Source organism: Podarcis gaigeae (genome assembly GCF_964106915.1).
Source record: "Podarcis gaigeae genome assembly, chromosome: 10".
Taxonomy (NCBI): Eukaryota; Metazoa; Chordata; class Lepidosauria; order Squamata; family Lacertidae; genus Podarcis; species Podarcis gaigeae.
The window spans coordinates 3,859,595-3,878,945 of NC_139686.1; the positions used below are offsets into that span (position 1 = coordinate 3,859,595).

General features: G+C 44.6%; 1 protein-coding gene across 1 annotated transcript in view; it reads left to right on the plus strand.

Moving 5' to 3' along the window:
- Window positions 1–19,351, plus strand: part of TYMP (thymidine phosphorylase) — a 242,030-nt gene that overhangs the window by 191,545 nt on the left and 31,134 nt on the right. The window lies entirely within an intron of this gene.

The window sequence follows — 19,351 nt, forward strand, 5'->3', positions numbered from 1 at the left end:
ATTATTAACATGCCACATTGTGTGAGTGTACACTCTGTGTACCACACCTTTCCGACAACATCACTGGTTTCTGTTGCAAGAGGAAGAGGAAATCCATCATCTGACAATGACCCATTACAAAGAATAATGGAATTATAGAGTTAGAAGGGACTGGCAAGGTTCACCTAGTAAAGATGTATCCATTCAGTGTGCTTGTATTTCTTTGATATACCAAGAAAAAAGCACACCAAGAACTCAGGCCAATGTAAGTTTCAATAGTGGGAGGGGTCCCTACTCCCAAATCAATAGTCAATTGTAACAAAAACTAATCCATTCAAAAGTATGTATTCTAATAGAGATTACAAACTCAAATAGAGATTACAAACTCAAACAGAGATTACAAACTCAAACTCATAAGGATGTGTATAACACAATAATTCGTTATAGAATTAGAGATAAGAGTTTATGAGTAAAGATAAGTTCATGTTAGTCCATAGTCCGATTCGACGTGAAGCTTGAGAAAAGCTCAAGATACACGTTGATCTACTCACACTTAGTTGTTATCTCTGAGAAACGTAGAAAATAACAGAATATATTTATACAAATTCCTCAGTCTTACACCACCGCTTAAAAATTAGCTGAAGATGAAGACATCGAAACAGGGCCCTGTCCTGGTTTCTGATCCATAACTGACTTCTGACTTCTGCTCAATGACAGAAACTAAGACTTTCTTTTTTAAAAAATAAAATTTTTATTAAATTTTCACATTTTATACACACAAAACAAAAACAAAACATGTATAGTTTCATACTCTTACTTTCTTTACCCTCTTTCCCTGACTTCCCCCCACCCCCTCTTCATACATCCCAATTCCCATGATTAATTCAGCAAGTTCTTGTCTCTCATCCTTAACATATTATTGTTATTTTTAAAATTCGCTCATTTTACTTATCCACATTTAACTTATCCAATTCTCTTATAAAGATTTAATCCTTTTTCTAAGGTCGACCTAATTTCCCTTCCACAAATCTCCCTTTATATATTAATTAGTTATATGTCATAATGGCCAAATACAGAAATCATAAGATTTTGAAATTCTATTCTCCCCTCCCTCCCTGCCCCGGTTTCCATCCCTTCCCAAGCAAATGTCCACAAAAAACAGTTCCTAGCCCGGATTCCTCACATCCGAGGCCTTTAAGTCTCTGTCAGTCTCTCTCTGCCGATTTTGTTGGTATCCCTTTTTGTTGGTCCTCAGGTCTCGAAGGAGTTCTATCACAGTCACATCGAATTTTCTTCCGTCCCTGATGCTTAAAAGCAGTTGCTGTAAAAGGTCAGCTGATCTCCCATACTCAAAGAGGAAGTCCCAATCATATTTCTTTATTCTTTTAAATTCCAGTGTAGCAGGTACTCCAGGGGCTCCCTCCTTCATCTTTCTCATCTTTCGCAGATTTGTAATCCGAAGATCTTCTTCTTTATTTCCTGACAATATAAGCTTCTGTTTGATATTTTCCTGTACTTTCCCAACTCCTTCTTTCCTCACCACCGGTTCCACAGATGTCACTTCTGGTTCAGCTGCAGATTTTTTATCAGTCAGATCCTTTATACAATCAGCAGAGTTTTTTGTTTTAGAGTTCAAGGTCATAAGTTCTTTTTCATAGCCGTACTCTGCTCTTGCAGGATTCCCACAAGAAAAAACATTTTTTCTATCTCTGCCAGTAATTTTCCCTCTGCAGCCATTGTAATGTCTCTAGTTCCCCCTAGGGGGATTCCAAATGTTTAATAGTCCTTTTCCAACAATCCGTTACTTTGTTGTTTATAACTACGTTGTTTCCGACCACCTCAATTCAAATGCAACACTTTTAATTCAGAGAGTTATTAAGTAACAAAGTTCTTAACTTTATCCACCCATTTGACAGCTCCTTTGACAGCTGTCAAACTCCTTATTCTTTTTCCTCCGGCTCACACACAGGACGCTCCCGGGTTCGGGGGGGTGTTTACACAAAAAGCTTCCAAAATTCCTCACTTTCTCTCCAGCACAAAGACTTCTTCTGTCAAATTCATGGAAGTATCTTTTATCTGACACCAAAAAAAAACAGTAATCTCCACCTTAGTTCTCCAATCCTTGCTTTAGATCGTTTGTAGGTGGGGGGGGGGTGCGGACTTCCCTTTAGCACATCCCCCGGTTGTACCGAATTCAAAGGTATAAATTTTAAAGTCCAGATTCTGTTCTACTCACGGGTAATTTATTTTTCGAGTCCGAATTCTGGGAAAAAAGTCAGCGCTCTCCGGCCATGGCTCACGGCTTCGCTCCACTGAAGTAGCGGTCTACTCTCAGCACCACGCCACTCTCCGTACCCTCTCCGTAGCCTTTAAAAAGGCTCTTCGTGGGTCGGGGAAGGCGCTTAAAGGTGCCCACCGAGTCACCAAGTCCGCAGGCTTCCGCGCCTGCGGTTTCTAAGGGTCCCCGCATCGCCGTCGTGGTAGGACCCGTCCCCAGCGGAGCCGATTCCCTCCGGAGCTCGGAGGGAATCCGCCATTAGCCGATCGCGCTAACCCGGAAGTCCCAGAAACTAATACTTTCACATCGAATCGGTCTATGGACTAACATGAACTTATCTTTACTCATAAACTCTTATCTCTAATTCTATAATGAATGTAAATGGACTGAACTCCCCAGAAAAAAGGCGAAGAGTCTTTCATTTATTAAAAAAAAAAAGAACAATTGGATTGGATTTGTCTACAAGAAACACATGTGATAAGGCTACACAGGAAGGTATTGAGTAATAAAAGACTGGGCCATGAATTTATTTCATCAGACAAAGTTTTAAAAAAGAGGAGGAGTACTTTATGCAAAGGAGAGCCTATCACCAAAATTTATATTTAAAGATGGCCAAGGAAGATTTGTTGCAATTGAAATCCAATCACAAGGAGAGAAATTTTTGATAGTAGGCATTTTTGCACCAAATGAGGGAAAATCAGAATTCTTTAAGAAGACTCTGATGGACTATATGGATTACAATATGATTTTGATGGGGGACATGAATGGAGTGGTGTCTACAAATATGGACAAGGCACAGAGACAGGTAGTTACTAAGGATGGTAGACTACCAAAAACTTTTTTTTATATATGACTGACAATATGGATCTAGTTGACATCTGGAGAATGAAGAACCCCTTGGGAAGAGAGGGAACTTTCTTCTCTGAGGCCAAAATGACATGGACAAGAATTGACCAAATTTGGGTAACTAGAGGGCTGGCTCCGAAGATTAGAAAAGTGGAAATTTGCCCTAAAACATGCTCCGACCACAGTGCTGTGAAGATGGAAATGAAACTAACACCAACTGGCTCCTTCAGATGGAGGATGAATGACACCTTATTTAGAGATGAAGAAGTGACTGAGAAGGCCCAAAAAACCTTGAGAGACTATTTTGAGATAACTATGAACACCACTGTTGAAAAAAGAGTAATCTGGGACGCAAGCAAAGCGGTTATGAGAAGATTTCTGATATAACAGAATGCAATTAAGAAGAGAGCTCAAAATGAGAAAAAAGACAAGATTCTGGAGAAAATAAAGGAAGGAGAGAAGAAACTGAGAGTGAAACCAAAGTCGCAGGAGATTCTGAAAGAGATAAAGTTATATCAAGTACAATATATGAAAATGATGAACCAGGAAATAGAATGGAAAATTAAACAGATGAGACAAAAGACATTTGAATTGGCAAATAAATGCGGAAAACTGCTGGCTTGGCAAATGAAAAAAAGACAAAAACTCAATACCATTACGAATTTGGAAGTGGAAGGAAAGAATATACAGAATCCAGTGGAGATTAGAAAGTTCTTTCAGAGGTACTTTAAACAATTATATACACAGGAGACGCAGAAAGAAATGGACATTGATCGATTTTTGAAAACAAATGGACTACAAAAAATCTCTCAAGAAAATAAGCTGATGTTGAATCACAAAATAACGGAGCAGGAGGTAGAAGGGGCCATCCAGAACATGCAATTAGGCAAATCTCCAGGACCGGATGGTTTGACTTCAAGATATTATAGATCCTTGAAAGAGTGGTTAGTACAAACTTTAAAGGAAGTCTGTAATGAAATATTGGAAGGGAAAAAGGCACCAGAGTCGTGGAAGGAAGCTTATATTACACTTATACCGAAAACAGAGTCTGAGAAGACACAGCTTAAGAACTACCGCCCCATATCTTCGCTTAATGTGGATTATAAAATTTTTGCAGATATTTTGGCTAAAAGACTAAAAAAGGTACTAGTAGAAGAAATACATAAAGATCAAGCAGGCTTTCTCCCGGGCAGACATTTGTCTGACAATACGAGGAACATAATTAACATTTTAGAAAAATTACAAGTGAATATTAACACCAAAGTAGTTTTGATATTTGTGGATGCAGAGAAAGCTTTTGACAATATTTCTTTGAGTTTTATGAAGAAGAATTTACAGGGGATGGGGGTTGGTCAAGGTTTTGGAAATGGTATAGGTGCAATTTACTCAGAACAAAAGGCTAAATTAATTGTGAATAATGTAGTGACGGAAGAATTTAAGATAGAGAAAGGAACACAACAAGGTTGCCCAATCTCCCCATTGCTTTTTATATCGGTCCTGGAGGTTCTCTTAAACATGATTAAAAGGGACCAATTGGTTAAAGGTATACAAGTCAGAGCTAAACAGTACAAATTGAAAGCATTTGCCAATGATTTGGTATTGACATTACAGGAGCCAGAATCTAGTACTAAAAGAGTACTGGAACTGATTCAAGAATTTGGTCAGGTAGAGGGTTTTAAGTTGAATAAGATGAAAACTAAGGTTTTAAAGAAAAATCTAACAGTAATTGAGAGAGAGAGGTTTCAGAAGGAGACAGGATTAACACTGGTTAAGAAAGTGAAATACCTAGGGGTTAATATGACTGCCAGGAATGTGAATTTATTTAAAGATAATTATGAAAAATGTTGGACGGAAGTGAAAAAGGACTTAGAAATATGGTCAAATCTGAAGCTATCATTGCTAGGCCGAATTGCTGTGATAAAAATGAATGTATTGCCAAGGATGCTGTTTTTGTTTCAAACATTGCAAATTTTGGATAAAATGGATTGTTTCAAGAAGTGGCAGAGAGATATTTCTAGATTTGTCTGGCAGGGCAAGAAGCCTCAAATAAAATTTAAGATATTAACTGATGCTAAAGAAAGAGGTGGATTTGCCCTGCCAGACTTTAAACTTTATTATGAATCAGCTGCTTTTTGCTGGCTGAGAGAATAGCTGCTTCTTGAAAACACTGATGTCCTGGACCTAGAAGGTTTTAACAATGTATTTGGGTGGCATGCATATTTGTGGTATGATAAGGTCAAAGCACATAAAGCGTTTAAAAACCATATTGTCAGAAAAGCACTGTTTAATATCTGGATAAGATATAAGGACTTGCTTGAAAATAAAACCCCAAGGTGGTTGTCACCAATGGAAGCGAAGGCTCAGAAAAAGCTCAATATGGAGGCCAAATGGCCGAAATATTGGGAAATTGTGGAACAAGAGGGAGATAGATTAAAACTGCAGAGTTTTTAAAAAATAAAAAATAAAGTGTGAGACTGGCTCCATTATTATCAAATAATGGAGGCATATAATTTGGACAAAAAAATTGGCTTCCAGGTGGAAAAATCAAAATTGGAAAAAGAACTGTTAGATCCCAAAACAAAGAACTTGTCAAGAATGTATAACTTGCTGTTGAAATGGAATACTCAGGATGAAACGGTGAAATCTGTCATGATTAAATGGGCACAAGATGTTGGACACAACATTATGATGGCTGACTGGGAACAGTTATGGACCACAGGTATGAAGTTCACGGCATGTAATGCCTTAAGAGAGAATATAATGAAAATGATTTACAGGTGGTACATGACACCAGTCAAGCTTGCAAAAAATTACCATTTGCCCGATAATAAATGTTGGAAATGTAAAGACACTGAAGGTACATTCTTTCACCTTTGGTGGACATGCCCAAGGATTAAGACTTTCTGGGAGATGAACTATAATGAAATGAAAAAGGTATTTAAATATACTTTCTTGAAGAAACCAGAGGCCTTTCTCCTGGGCATGGTCGGCCAATTGGTGCCAAAGAAGGATAGAACTTTCTTTATGTATGCTACAACGGCAGCAAGAATACTTATTGCAAAGTACTGGAAGACACAAGTTCTACCCACCCGGGATGAATGGCAGATGAAGGTCATGGACTACATGGAACTGGCAGAAATCCGAGACCAGGGAGAAGAGTTGGTGGAAGAAGATTGGAAGAAATTTAAAGTTTATTTACAGAAACATTGTAAAATTAAGGAATGTTAGAAGGAGGTTGGAATGAAGTCATGTGGTTTTAGCAGAAATGTTATAAAGGATTAAGAAAAAACAGACTGTTAATTGGTGAAAGAAGGGAAAGTAAAGTCACATTATATTAAGATAAATTATAGGACAAAAACTGGGAAAGATGGAAAGGATTTGCTGAAATAGCTAACCGAACTAGAATACAAAAAAGGGAGGTGTGAGGAGGTCAAGGAAACAAGCAAATGAAAGATAAATTATGGGAAGGTTTGTTGTTGTTGTTTTTTAATTGTTTCTATTTTTCTGTTTTTTTCTTTTCTTTTTTATTATTGTGATGTGTTGTCTTGTTTTTGTGTAATTTGATGTTTTCTTTTTTTTCTTTCTGTAACCTTTAGAACTTTAATAAATATTATTTAAAAAAACCAACAGAATGCAGCAGTCTGATTGGTCCACAGGAGCCACCCAATCCAGCTCCAGGTGGAAGTGAATCCGCAACCTGATTGCCCTACAGGAGAATCCCGGAATTAGCCAATCATGTGGCGCCCATTGTGTAAATAATGTACATAAAGCAGACATTTCGGTGGAACTCCCATTCCTCACTACTATGAGCCGAATAAAGAGCATGAAATCCACACTCGACTCTGAGTATCTTTCACCTTTATAGCAGCAGCAGCAGCATCTTCCTTTCATATTTTTTTTAACCTGCCATGTGACATATGCAGGGATAACTTTGTATTCCAAGACTATGCTTCATTTGCTGTGAGTTGCTTGCCAGGGAGGAGAGGAAGGGTGGGTGGGTGTTTGACATTTGACCGGAAACATGGTGTCTGGAGGAATTTGCTACACAGGGCTTCCAAGAATCTCTCCTTACCTCTGCATCATGCCAATTCCGTGCAATTTTCTTTAATGAATAGCAATGCCTCTGAAAGTTGATCCAGTCCTGGGGGCAGCTAAGTGCTTCCGTGCCTGTCAGAGGAGAGGGAACACAATGTCAAGGTTGTGGAGGACGTGGCTGGGTCAGAATCCGGACTATTCACAGGAAGTGGAGAGGGGCCTCACCCAGGACCTAGGGGTGAGACCTGAATGGCTGTCTGGCCAGCAGAATCTCAAGGATGCTGAGGACCTGTGGGAAGGGGGATATAATATATGTGCTATTGAGAAGCAAGGATTTGTGCAAAAAGACACTTATTGAACAATAACAACAGTAACAATAACAACAATAATAAAAATAATAATTTATTCATGCTCCACCCATCTGGCTGAGTTTCCCCAGCCACTCTGCGGAGCTTCCAGCAAAATATTAAAACACAATAATTTACCAAATATTAAAAGCTTCCCTAAACAGGTCTGCCTTCAGATTTCTTCTAAAAGTCAGATAGTTGTTTATCTCCTTGACATCTGATGGGAGGGCATTCCACAGGGCAGGCGCCACCACCGAGAAGGCCCTCTGTCTGGTTCCCTCACTGGTGGTTCCCGCCCTGTGGAATGCCCTCCCATCAGATGTCAAGGAGATAAATGTCAGGGAACTGACATCGGAGCCAGAGGTGGAGGCAAGGCTCCCAAGCGATGCTGGAGAAGGGCCCAGCAGGGAGAGAGGGAGCTCATCGGCTGGGGAAGGAAATCAGCGTAACACCAGGGATAAAGGGGGGGCGGATGGGGGAATCGGAGAGGGGGCTCCAGGACTCTTCGCCGGAGACTAGCGGGGAGAGCACGGGTCCTCCGCTACCCACACCCACCCTGCGCAGAAGGCTTCCGCACAGGGAAAGTAGGCGTAGACTTGGCGTCAAAGAACTTCTTTGCTGGAAGAAGTTCAAGAAACGCCCACTGACGGATTCTGCTAGTGACTGAACAGCCGCAAAGTGAAGGGCCGTCCAGCCAGAAAAGGTTTAACCAGGCTACCTAGCCAGGAGTGGCGGCAACTTACACACGAGCAACCCCATATAACCATTACAGCAATCCGTCAGACCCTGATGTTGCTTGTGCACAGCGACAGGCAGGCAGCACCATGAGCCAAAGCGGAGGAGCAGGCGCCATGGAGCAAGCAGCTGGAGTGCAAAATCTGGTGGAGAGGAACCGAGATTTGGAACAGCATGTGGCTCTGCTGATGGCGCGGCTGGACGAAAGACAGACTCAGGATGCACAGGTCAGACCCACCCCCGTCGCAAGGAAGGTACCGGGGCTGGTACACAAGTTTGGGGGGAAGCCCCAGGACTATAACGCATTCCGAACAGAAATAGAGTACGCTTTGGAACTGCAGCATAATGACTTTGCTCATGATGGGGAAAGGGTGGCATTTCTACAGGCATCTACAGGATGGGGCCCGGGAATGGATCAGGCCCCTAATGGCGACGGAAAATGCTGCCTTGAAGGACCTTAGGAAATTCTATCAGGCGATGGATGCAATGTATTCCAGTGAAGTGGAGCAAAATGTGACTCGACGGGAATTGATGGGGTGCAAGCAGGGAAGCCTATCAGTTAGAGACTACTGGTCACGTTTTGCGATGTTGATCCACCGGCTTGGGTGGGATCTGGACTCTGAACCCATTCAAATGTTATTTGAGGAGGGGTTGTCCCCAACTGTGAAGGATGAGCTTTCCCGCGCGCCCCGCCCACAGTCGATGGATCAGCTGACCAAGGCTGTGCTTGTGATTGGAGTAAGACAGGAAGCGCGGGCTCAGGAGAAGTGCGAAGGGAGAGGGGAACGTTGCCATGACTACCGCATTCCTGAAATGCCAAGGCAGCCTTCCCAGCCGGTTGAGCCAATGGAAATGGTGCGCGCGCGCACGAGCTTTCAAACTCCAGTGAAGGTCGCAAGAGGGAGGGAAAGGATTGGAAAACCACCAAGAAGTGTTTCCTCTGCCAACGGCCAGGACATTTTGCCAGGGTCTGCCCTCAAAGAAAGGCCTGGCAAGGGATGGTGGGAGCCGCTGGCTGTGAGGAGGAGGGGGGAAGGGCAGGCGCAGGGAAACACCAACGCTTGGCTGCCGATCAGCGGGCACAGCAGCCAGGCCAGCAACCAATAGAAGTGCCCCAGGGCAGCTATAGCCATAGAAGTGGTGCTAGAACTCCTGAATGGGCACCCAGTCAAGGTGAAGGGGCTGCTGGATTCAGGCAGCTCCTGCAATTTCTTCAGCAAGGACTTCGCTGTAGAGCACCAACTCCACCTGCTGCCCCTGGATTTTCCCTTGCAAATGACCACCATAGATGGCAGGGAACTTCTGGGAGGGGAAGTGATGCACCAGACTCCACCAATGAGAATGAGGGTTTCCAGGCACACGGAGACCATTGCCTTTCACGTAGCCACACTGGCAGGACCCCTAATAATATTAGGAATGAGCTGGCTGGCACTACATGATCCAGTAGTGGCATGGCATCAGCAGACGGTCACCTTTGGGTCAGCTCACTTCTTGGAACACTGTCTAGGGGGGGAGCCCAAGGATGACCATGGCCAGGGTGGCTGGGATGGCGGTGGAGCCAAAAGGGGAGGTGCCACCACAAAATGCTGACCTGCAGGAGGTCTTCAGTGAGAAGGAGGCAGATAGACTACCCCCCCCATAGGCCCTTTGACTGCCAAATCAACTTACTCCCAGGGGCTCAGCTGCCGGTGGGTAAGCTGTATGCCATGTCAGACCGGGAAATGCAGGAGTTGTGGGAATTTATTGACAAGAACCTGTCAAACCTGCCCAGGATTGACGACATTTTAACATGGGTGAGGCAGGGGGAAATTTTTACCAAGCTGGACCTCAGGGGAGCGTACAATTTGATTAGGATGAGGGAGGGGACGAATGGAAAACCACCATGTTCACCCCCTGGGGGCCTTTGAGTACTTAGTTATGCCATTTGGATTACAGTCAGGCTCCGCCTGTTTTCAAGCTTTCATGCACCACGTGTTGGGGTCCCTGCTGTACAAGAACTGCATAGCCTTCTTGGACGACGTCTTAATCTATTCGGACAATGAGGAGCAACATGTCAGAGATGTCAGGGAAGTGCTAAAGAGACTGCAGAAGCACCAGTTGTGGGTCAAGCTGGAAAAATGCCAATTTCACGCCAGAGAAGTTGGGTTTCTGGGGTACAAGTTGTCAGACAAGGGCCTAGCTATGGACCCCAGCAAGGTGCAGGTGGTGCTGGAATGGAAGACCCCCAAAACCCGGAAGGACGTGCAGAGGTTCCTAGGGTTCAGCAACTTCTACCGGAAGTTCATCAAGAACTTCGCCCACTTGACAGCGCCCATCACAGATTGTCTCAGTAGCAAAAAGAAGTTCGTCTGGACAGAAAGTGCCCAGCAATCCTTTGAAAGACTGAAGAAGGTGTTCGCTTCGGAAGAGCAGCTCTTGCACGTGGATCTGCAGAAGTCAATGAGGCTGGAGACCGATGCGTCAGACCGGGCCATCAGAGCGGTACTGTTGCAGCCAGGGGACCAGCAGAGCTGGAGGCCGTGCGCCTTTTTCTCGAGGAAGCTGAGCAAGTCTGAGCAAAACTACACGGTGTATGACCACGAACTGCTTGCAATTTATGCAACATTTCAATGATGGAGGCGCAGCACAAGATCCAGGTGTGTACGGATCACAAGAACTTGGAATACTGGAGGACTGCGCGAGTACTCAACCAGAGACAGATTCGATGGGCACAGGAGATCTCCAAGTTTTTCTTCGAGATCCAGTACGTGCCGGGAGAGGAAAACGTAAGAGCAGATGCTCTCTCCCGGAAGCCGGAGTACATAGAAGGAGAGCGACCGCCGGAAGTCAGACACGTGTTCCCCGAGAACCGATGGGTGTGGGGGGGAGTGTTGGTTGGGAAATGAGAACTGGCCGGACTTACTAGAAACGATGAATTCGCTCAAACAAAAATCAGGGAACTCCGGGACGGAAGGGAAAACCATGGAGGGTTTGAGGAAAAGGAAGGGCTGTACGTACAAGGGGGCGCTGTACGTACCGGGGGAGACCTTGAGGGGAAGGGTACTCAAACAACTCCACGACAACCCAACAGCAGGGCACTTTGGTCAACACAAAACCATGTTGCTTGTCACCAGGCAGTTCTGGTGGTCAAGGGTAAGGGAAGATGTATGGGAATATGTACGGGGGTGCAACCGCTGCCATAGGGGGAGAGGGCTGCCCCCGCAGGGTTACTGGAACCCTTACCCACGCCGGGAAGACCTTGGGAGGTGGTATCCATAGATTTTATGACAGATTTGCCCAAGTCAAGAGGGAAGACAGCAGTCATGGTAGTAGTCGATCTGCTGACAAAAATGTGCCATTTCATAGCTTGCTCGCATGCAGTAACGGCAGAGGAAACAGCCAGGTTGTTTGTAGATCACATCTTCAGGCTGCATGGGGCGCCCTCGAGGGTCATCTCAGATAGCGGGAAACAATTTACTTCCCGGTTTTGGAGGAAGCTCATGAGCTTGCTGCAGGTCGAGGTGGGCTTCTCGACGGCAAGACACCCAGAAACCAACGGGCAAGCAGAAAGAGCGAACAGTATACTCTAGCAATTCCTACGCTGCTACGTCAGTGAGAGACAGAACGATTGGGTAGAGAAACTAGCGCTGGCTGAATTTGCGTACAATAACGCAGAACATATGTCCACGGGAATGAGCCCGTTCATGGAGGGGGAGGAAGGGTGGAGCGTACCTGCAGCAGAGCAGTTTGTGGAAGAAATGGAGGCCTTGCACCAGCAACTGAAGATGAACTTGGAATGGGCCAAGGAAATTTACAAAGGGCAGGCAGACAAGCACCGTCGAGAAGGGGAGACCATACAGGTGGGAGACCGGGTGTGGTTGTCAACCCAAGGGTTACCCTTTAAGGGAGGGTGCAAGAAGTTGCGGCCAAGGCGGCTGGGACCTTTTGAGGTAACACAGCAGGTGAACCCCGTGGCATTCAAGCTCAAGTTGCCTGACAGCATGAAGATACACCCGGTGTTTCACAGGTCCCTACTCTCACCGTACAGGGAGGGGCGGGAATTCCCGGGGCGAGAGGGTGAAGTCACCACACACCTGCAGGTAGAGGAGAGGGAACACCACAACCAAGCCACAGAAATACTCGATTCAAGGTGGCGAGGGCGCCAGGTGGAGTACTTGGTAGCTTGGGCGGGAGAACCCTAGTCAGAAAACATGTGGGTTCCCGCGGAGGCTATCAATGATGGGTATCTTGTGGAGGAGTTCCACAGCCTGTTCCCAGATAAACCTAAACCACTAGTGAGATTCTGGGAGGAGCAATTTGGAACCACAGACGATGAAGAGGATTTTGTGGGTTTTCCTGCCTTTGAAGAGGAGGGAGGAGAGGCATCAGAGGAAGAAGAATCAGACTGGGAGGCCCACCCCGCGGGAAGAGATCGGAGCGGGTGGGAAGCGGGTTTTGAATCCTCAGAGGATGGCGACAGCTCCTTCCGGGGATTCCCCGCATCGTCGGCCGAGGAAAGGGACGAAGTTGGGTCAAAAGGCAAAAGGTCGGGCCGGGGGTGGAGGGGGTCCTGGGGGGGAGGTGGATGTCAGGGAACTGACATCGGAGCCAGAGGTGGAGGCAAGGCTCCCAAGCGATGCTGGAGAAGGGCCCAGCAGGGAGAGAGGGAGCTCATCGGCTGGGGAAGGAAATCAGCGTAACACCAGGGATAAAGGGGGGCAGATGGGGGAATCGACGAGGGGGCTCCAGGACTCATCGCCGGAGACCAGCGGGGAGAGCACGGGTCCTCCACTACCCACACCCACCCTGCACAGAAGACTTCCGCGCAGGGAAAGTAGGCGTAGACTTGGCGTCAAAGAACTTCTTTGCTGGAAGAAGTTCAAGAAACGCCCACTGACGGATTCTGCTAGCGACCGAACAGCCATGAAGTGAAGGGCTGTCCAGCCAGAAAAGGTTTAACCAGGCTACCTAGCCAGGAGTGGCGGCAACTTACGCACGAGCAACCCCATTTACCCATTACAATAAAGAACTACATAACGTTTAGAAGACATCTGAAGGCAAACCTGTTTAGGGAAGTTTTGAATGTTTGATGTTTTATTGCGTTTTTAACGTTCTTTTGGAAGCCGCTCAGAGTGGCAGGGGAAACCGAGCCACATGGGCATGGTTTAAATAATAAAAGTTTTAGTTTTAGTTTTTTAGTTTTAGTTTTAGATTTAGATTTAGTTGTTTTAGTATGGGACCCAAGGGTCATCTAATCCAATCCCCTGAAATGCATGAATCACAACTAAATAATCCCTGACAGGTGGCCATCCAGCCTCCGTTTCAGAACCTCAAATGAAAGCCTGTTCCGCTGTCAAACAGCTCTTACCATCAGAAAGGTCTTCCAGCAACATTTTCACCAGCCAGATATTGAGGTGAGAGTCTCAGAAAACGTCCTCTGTCCACCTTACCCCCAAACTCCCCAAACTCCTAGCGGGCGAGAAAGTTGCATTTGAATATTCATGTAGCTCATTTATGGAGAATCTACCAGCCATGATGGCTCTGCTCTGTCTCCAGAGCTAGAGGCAGCCTTTCGAATCAAACTTGGTAGGAACCACAGCAGGGGAGAGAGCTCTTGTGCTCATCTTCTGCTTGCTGGCTTTTGGTCGGCCACTATGAGAAAAGGATGCTAGACTAGATGGACCATTGACCTGAACCAGCGAGCCCTTTTTATGTTCTTTCTTTGGCTGTGCTGGACAGCCCTTCCAAACCATCTCCAGCACTGCCGACCATCATGCTTAGCATGATTTTTCTCCTGGAGGAGGGCAAGGTGCTGGTTTTAACCTTTAAAGCCTTATACAGCCTAGGACCCTCGCACCTATGGGACCGCCTCTCCTGGTATGTCCCACGGAGGACCTTACGGTCTTCAAACAAAAACATCTTGGAGATCCCGGGCCACAGGGAGGTTAGGAAGGCCTCAACCAGAGCCAGGGCTTTTTCGGCCGTGGCCCAGACTTGGTGGAACGCTCTGTCCCAAGAGACCAGGGCCCTGTAGGACTTGACATCTTTCCGCTGGGCCTGCAAGACAGAGCTGTTCCACCAGGCCTTTGGCCAAGGCACAGTCTGACCGCCTCCTTTGGTGATCCTCATAGAACTCTGGTTGCCATTAATTTGATTTTGAATTGGTTTTAGAATGCATTTCAATCAATTGATTGTGATTTTATGTAAATGGTGTTACTTTTATTGTTAGTAATTGTTAGTACTGTTATTGTTTAGCCACTCTGAGCTCGGCTTGGGCTGGGGAGGGCGGGATATAAATAAAAAAATATTATTGTTATTATTCTTATCACGAATGCCCCGCTTCCCTGATGGAAAGTTAAAAGGGACTCTTCTTCTCTCTGTGCCCTCTGTACGTGCACATTGACTCAAGCACGGCAGAAACCCCAGTTGGCTAGGCATCAAGCCATGCCATTCCTCCCGAGAACTACTATAGTTTGCTTGGCCTTTCTCAGCCAGAGATGGAAGAGCCCAGCTGGGATGTACCTTGCAGAAAGAAGCAGGCAGCCAGGAAGCCCAAAATGGAGAGATGGAAGAAAGTGATACGACTCATCTTCAGCTGAGGAGGGAAAATCAAAGAAGAGGAAGTTCTGGTTAGAAGAACAGATGCTCTCATGCAATCTCTGCCATTCGTCTAAAAAGAGGACTACGATTCCTTATGCTGCACCTCGATCACTAAGATACTCTGATGGAGCATCTCTGGTGGTTCCCCTGAGGCTCAGTTGGGAGAGGGGCTGTGAACTGTAGTGTGAACTGGGGTAGTGTGAACTGGGGTGTGAACTGGTAGTGTGAACTGGGGTGCAGAGAAGATTCTGGCTTGGGACCCAACATCATTAACTTGATGAAGTTTTCAGCTTGGCTGTTCTTCATCCTTTCCTTTCCTACCCTATCCCACAATGTTCAGAAGACTGCCCACCCACCCTAAGCCCTCAAGAGGGACTCTGTGACATCTAATAAATATTGAATTAAAACTAAAGAGCAGCTGGGAAACCTCAGTCATCTTCTGGAATATGGTGGGAAGGCAAGATTAATGTTCCTTCTGCAGCAAATAGAGGCTTCAAGGGCGAGAGGATGGTTCTTAAGAACACAGCACAGTGACAAAGGAGTAACTCCCAATCAGGTTTCTCCACAGCTGTTATTTTACCACAACACACCCCAGATATGTGAAACAAAGCCATGCATTTTATGATATTGTCTAGTTTGGCTCTAAGGGGGGCAGCACCTAGAAATGCCAAAAATAATAATCATATAAAATAATGAAGATTCCCCCCTTAATTTTCATGAGTCCCAATATCTCAAAAAACTTCTCACTTAGAGAGAGCCTCTAGATCTGAATACCAAATACTATAGCCAACAACACTCCTTCATATCCTGCTGATGGGATTTCCAAGGAAACTAAGCGGTTGTGGCCATTCCCATAAAAACTAGCTATGGAAGTTACTCACCAGGTGTCCTTTTCGACTGCACTTGTTTGTCTAGCCTAGGTCTTCTGTGAAGGATGTGAGATACTCCTGCAGTTTTATAGAGCAACTGATGGGGAGTGGTGTGTGCATGTGGCCCCGTCATCAGGAAGAACTACTGAACCCAAAAACACATTTAGGCCATTTGGGAATTCCATGGCTGAGCAGTGATCCATAAGGAATCACAGCAGTAGAACGATCAGGAAACTCTCTCCTTCGGTACAGCAGCAGGAGACTATTGAGTCCTGTGGCTGGTTGAGTAGCTCATCTAGACAAAATCTCACAGAAAACATGGTGCCACTAGTCATTCTTCATTGACTGTTGGCTTTGTCGGTTGGAACCAATGGGAGTTTGTATTCCCCCAGCACCCAGAGGTTGCCATGTTGGTTATCCCTGTTTTGGTGGAATGTAATGCTCTGGTTGTCTCCTGCTTGGACTACTGCAATGCGCTCTATGTGGGGCTACCTTTGAAGGTGACCTGGAAACTACAACTAATCCAGAATGTGGCAGCGACCGCCAAGACCACATAAAGCAGGTCCTGAAAGACCTACATTGGCTCCCAGTACATTTCTGAGCACAATTCAAAGTGTTGGTGCTGACCCTGAAAGCCCTAAACGGCCTCAGCCCAGTATACCTGAAGGAGCATCTCCACCCACATTGTTCAGCCCAGACACTGAGGTCTAGCTCCGAGGGCCTTCTGGCGGTTCCCTCCCATCAGATGTCAAGGAAATAAACCACTATCTAACTTTTAGAAGACATCTGAAGGCACCCCACGTTAGGGAAGTTTTTAATTGTTTGATGTTTTATTGTAAAAGTTTTTAATATTCTATTGGGTGTCACCCAGAGTAGCTGGGGAAAGCCAGCTGGATGGGAGGGGTATAAATAATAAATTGGGGTGGTGGTGGTTGTAATAATAATAATAATAATAATAATAATACTGTAATAATAATAATACTGTAATAATAATAATACTGTAATAATAATAATAATAATAATAATAATAATAATAATAATAAGGTCTTCCCAGAGCTGGGTATGTTAGGCTAAGGAAATCAAAACCCTGGACAGCTCGCAGTGGACTGCTGATGCCGTCTGCTGATGCCATGCCACTACTGGATCATGTGGGGAGATGATGTTGCAGCAAAACGCTAACAGTCACCTGAAGCCTTAAAAACAGGCTGGCAAGCCTTGCCCTTCCTGTGCTCTCATTCTTCTGGGAAAGCTGTTCACATTGTTTAACATTTGGCAGTGGCTTGCTCCTGTGGGGAGCATTTCCATTTCCTGTGGAATTCTCCAGTGTGCTGTACAGGTTAAGAGCGGCAGACTCATAATCTGGGTTCATGTCTCCACTCATCCACCTGCAGCCCCACTCACCTCACAGTTTGTTGCGGGGGAGAAGAAGAAGAAGAAGAAGAAGAGTTTGGATTTGATATCCCGCCTTTCACTCCCCTTCAGGAGTCTCAAAGCGGCTAACATTCTCCTTTCCCTTCCTTCCCCACAACAAACACTCTGTGAGGTGAGTGGGGCTTAGAGACTTCAGAGAAGTGTTTCTGGCCCAAGGTCACCCAGCAGCTGCATGTGGAGGAGCGAGGAATCGAACCCGGTTCCCCAGATTACGAGACTACCGCTCTTAACCACTACACCACACTGGAAAAGGAGAATGTTAGCCGCTTTGAGACTCATTTGGGTAGTGATAAAGCAGGATATCAAATCCAAACTCTTCTTCTTCTTCTACAGCATCCCTAATTTATAGTTAGATTATAGTAACCATTTCTAGATTTGCATTTAAATTAGCAAACACAAATCTTACATACACCTGTGTCTTCATTTTCATTTTTTGGGGTGGTGTATTTCCTCTTTCCAGAGTGCTCACTGGAAGGACAGATCCTGAAGCTGAGGCTCCAATACTTTGGCCACCTCATGGGCCTGGCGTGCTCTCGTCCATGGGGTCACGAAGAGTCGGGCACGACTAAACAACTAAACAACAACAACCTCATGGTGTAAATCTCCCAGTAGTAATTTTACTCCATGTCTAAGCCATTGGACGTTTGCTCCCTTTGACTGTTTTGCTCCGTTAAGAGGACGAAAAAGCAGTCTGCTTTCTATGTAACAGCCAGTAAGCCTCACAGTTAAGTTCTTCTCCTTAGTTTTCCCTGTAATAACTGCCTTATTGGGGGATTGAACCCCCACACACCCTGTGTAAGGACACACCTGAGGTTATTTTTTATATATAAGAATATTTATTAAAGTTTTCAATAGTAATACAATAAAAAATAAAAAATAAAAAAATTAACAAAAACACAAAAACAAAAATATTTAAAAACACATAAAGTTTCCATTACTTATTTTTCATTAACTTATTTCCCAGACCTCCTCGTACCTCCCTTTTTTGTATTCCAACTCAAATTGTTAGTTCAGCAAATCCTTATCAATAAATTTTAACCTATTTCTAAACCTTTTTTTTCCATATTCTCTTAAAGCATTACAGCTGGAAACCACTTAATTTCTATCCGACATCATTCTAACATTCATTAATTTTGCGATATTTCTGTAAATAGTCTTTAAATTTCTTCCAGTCTTCTTCTGCCGACTCTTCTCCCTGGTCTCAGATTCTGCCAGTCATTTCTGCCAATCCCATATAGTCCATCACCTTCATCTGCCATTCTTCCAGAGTGGGTAGATCCTGTGTCTTCCAGTACTTTGCAATGAGTATTCTTGCTGCTGTTGTAGCATACAGGACACACCTGAGGTTAATGGTATAAATATCTTCATAAGATGCTAACATTACCAAGCTGAAATATGGATTATTAAGGCAGAGCTGAGTGATCCTAAATTACCCGAATCAGCAAAGGGGCTGGACTAGATGTTGTCCGGGGTCCCTCTTCCAGCTACAATTCTTTTTTTCTTTTTCTTTTATTGAATTATGTTGCATACAGAAACAGTTAGAACAAAACTTACAATCGTCAAACAGATGAAGTAAATAAAAAAAGAATCAAAAATTAAATAGGAAAAGTAAAATTATAATATAGAAGATGAAAAATGAAAGGAGAAGTATGAAAGAGAAGAAAAGGAGAAAAAAGAAAAAGGAAAAAGGAAAAAGAATGTGTCTGTGTGTGAACATATCTATATATACAGTATATATAGGATAACAGGAAATCATTCACTGTTAGACTAAAATTTTACAAACAGATTCTTAAATTAAAACACAGAGACCTACATACAAAACTACCTACAAAACAGCAAATAAAGACTTCCGCCAATACCACAACAATTCATTATTCTTAGTAAAGATACTTCCCTGTATTTCAATTGGTTCCTCATCTTGTTATCAGGACACTACAGTGGTACCTCAGGTTACGTACGCTTCAGGTTACATACGCTTCAGGTTACAGACTCCGCTAACCCAGAAATAGTGCTTCAGGTTAAGAACTTTGCTTCAGGATGAGGACAGAAATCATGCTCCGGCGGCACGGCAGCAGCAGGAGGCCCCATTAGCTAAAGTAGTGCTTCAGGTTAAGAACAGTTTCAGGTTAAGTACAGTGGTGCCTCGCAAGACGAAAAGAATCCGTTCCACGAGTCTCTTCGTCTTGTGGTTTTTTCATCTTGCGAAGCAAGCCCATTAGCGGATTAGCGGATTAGCGCTATTAGCGGCTTAG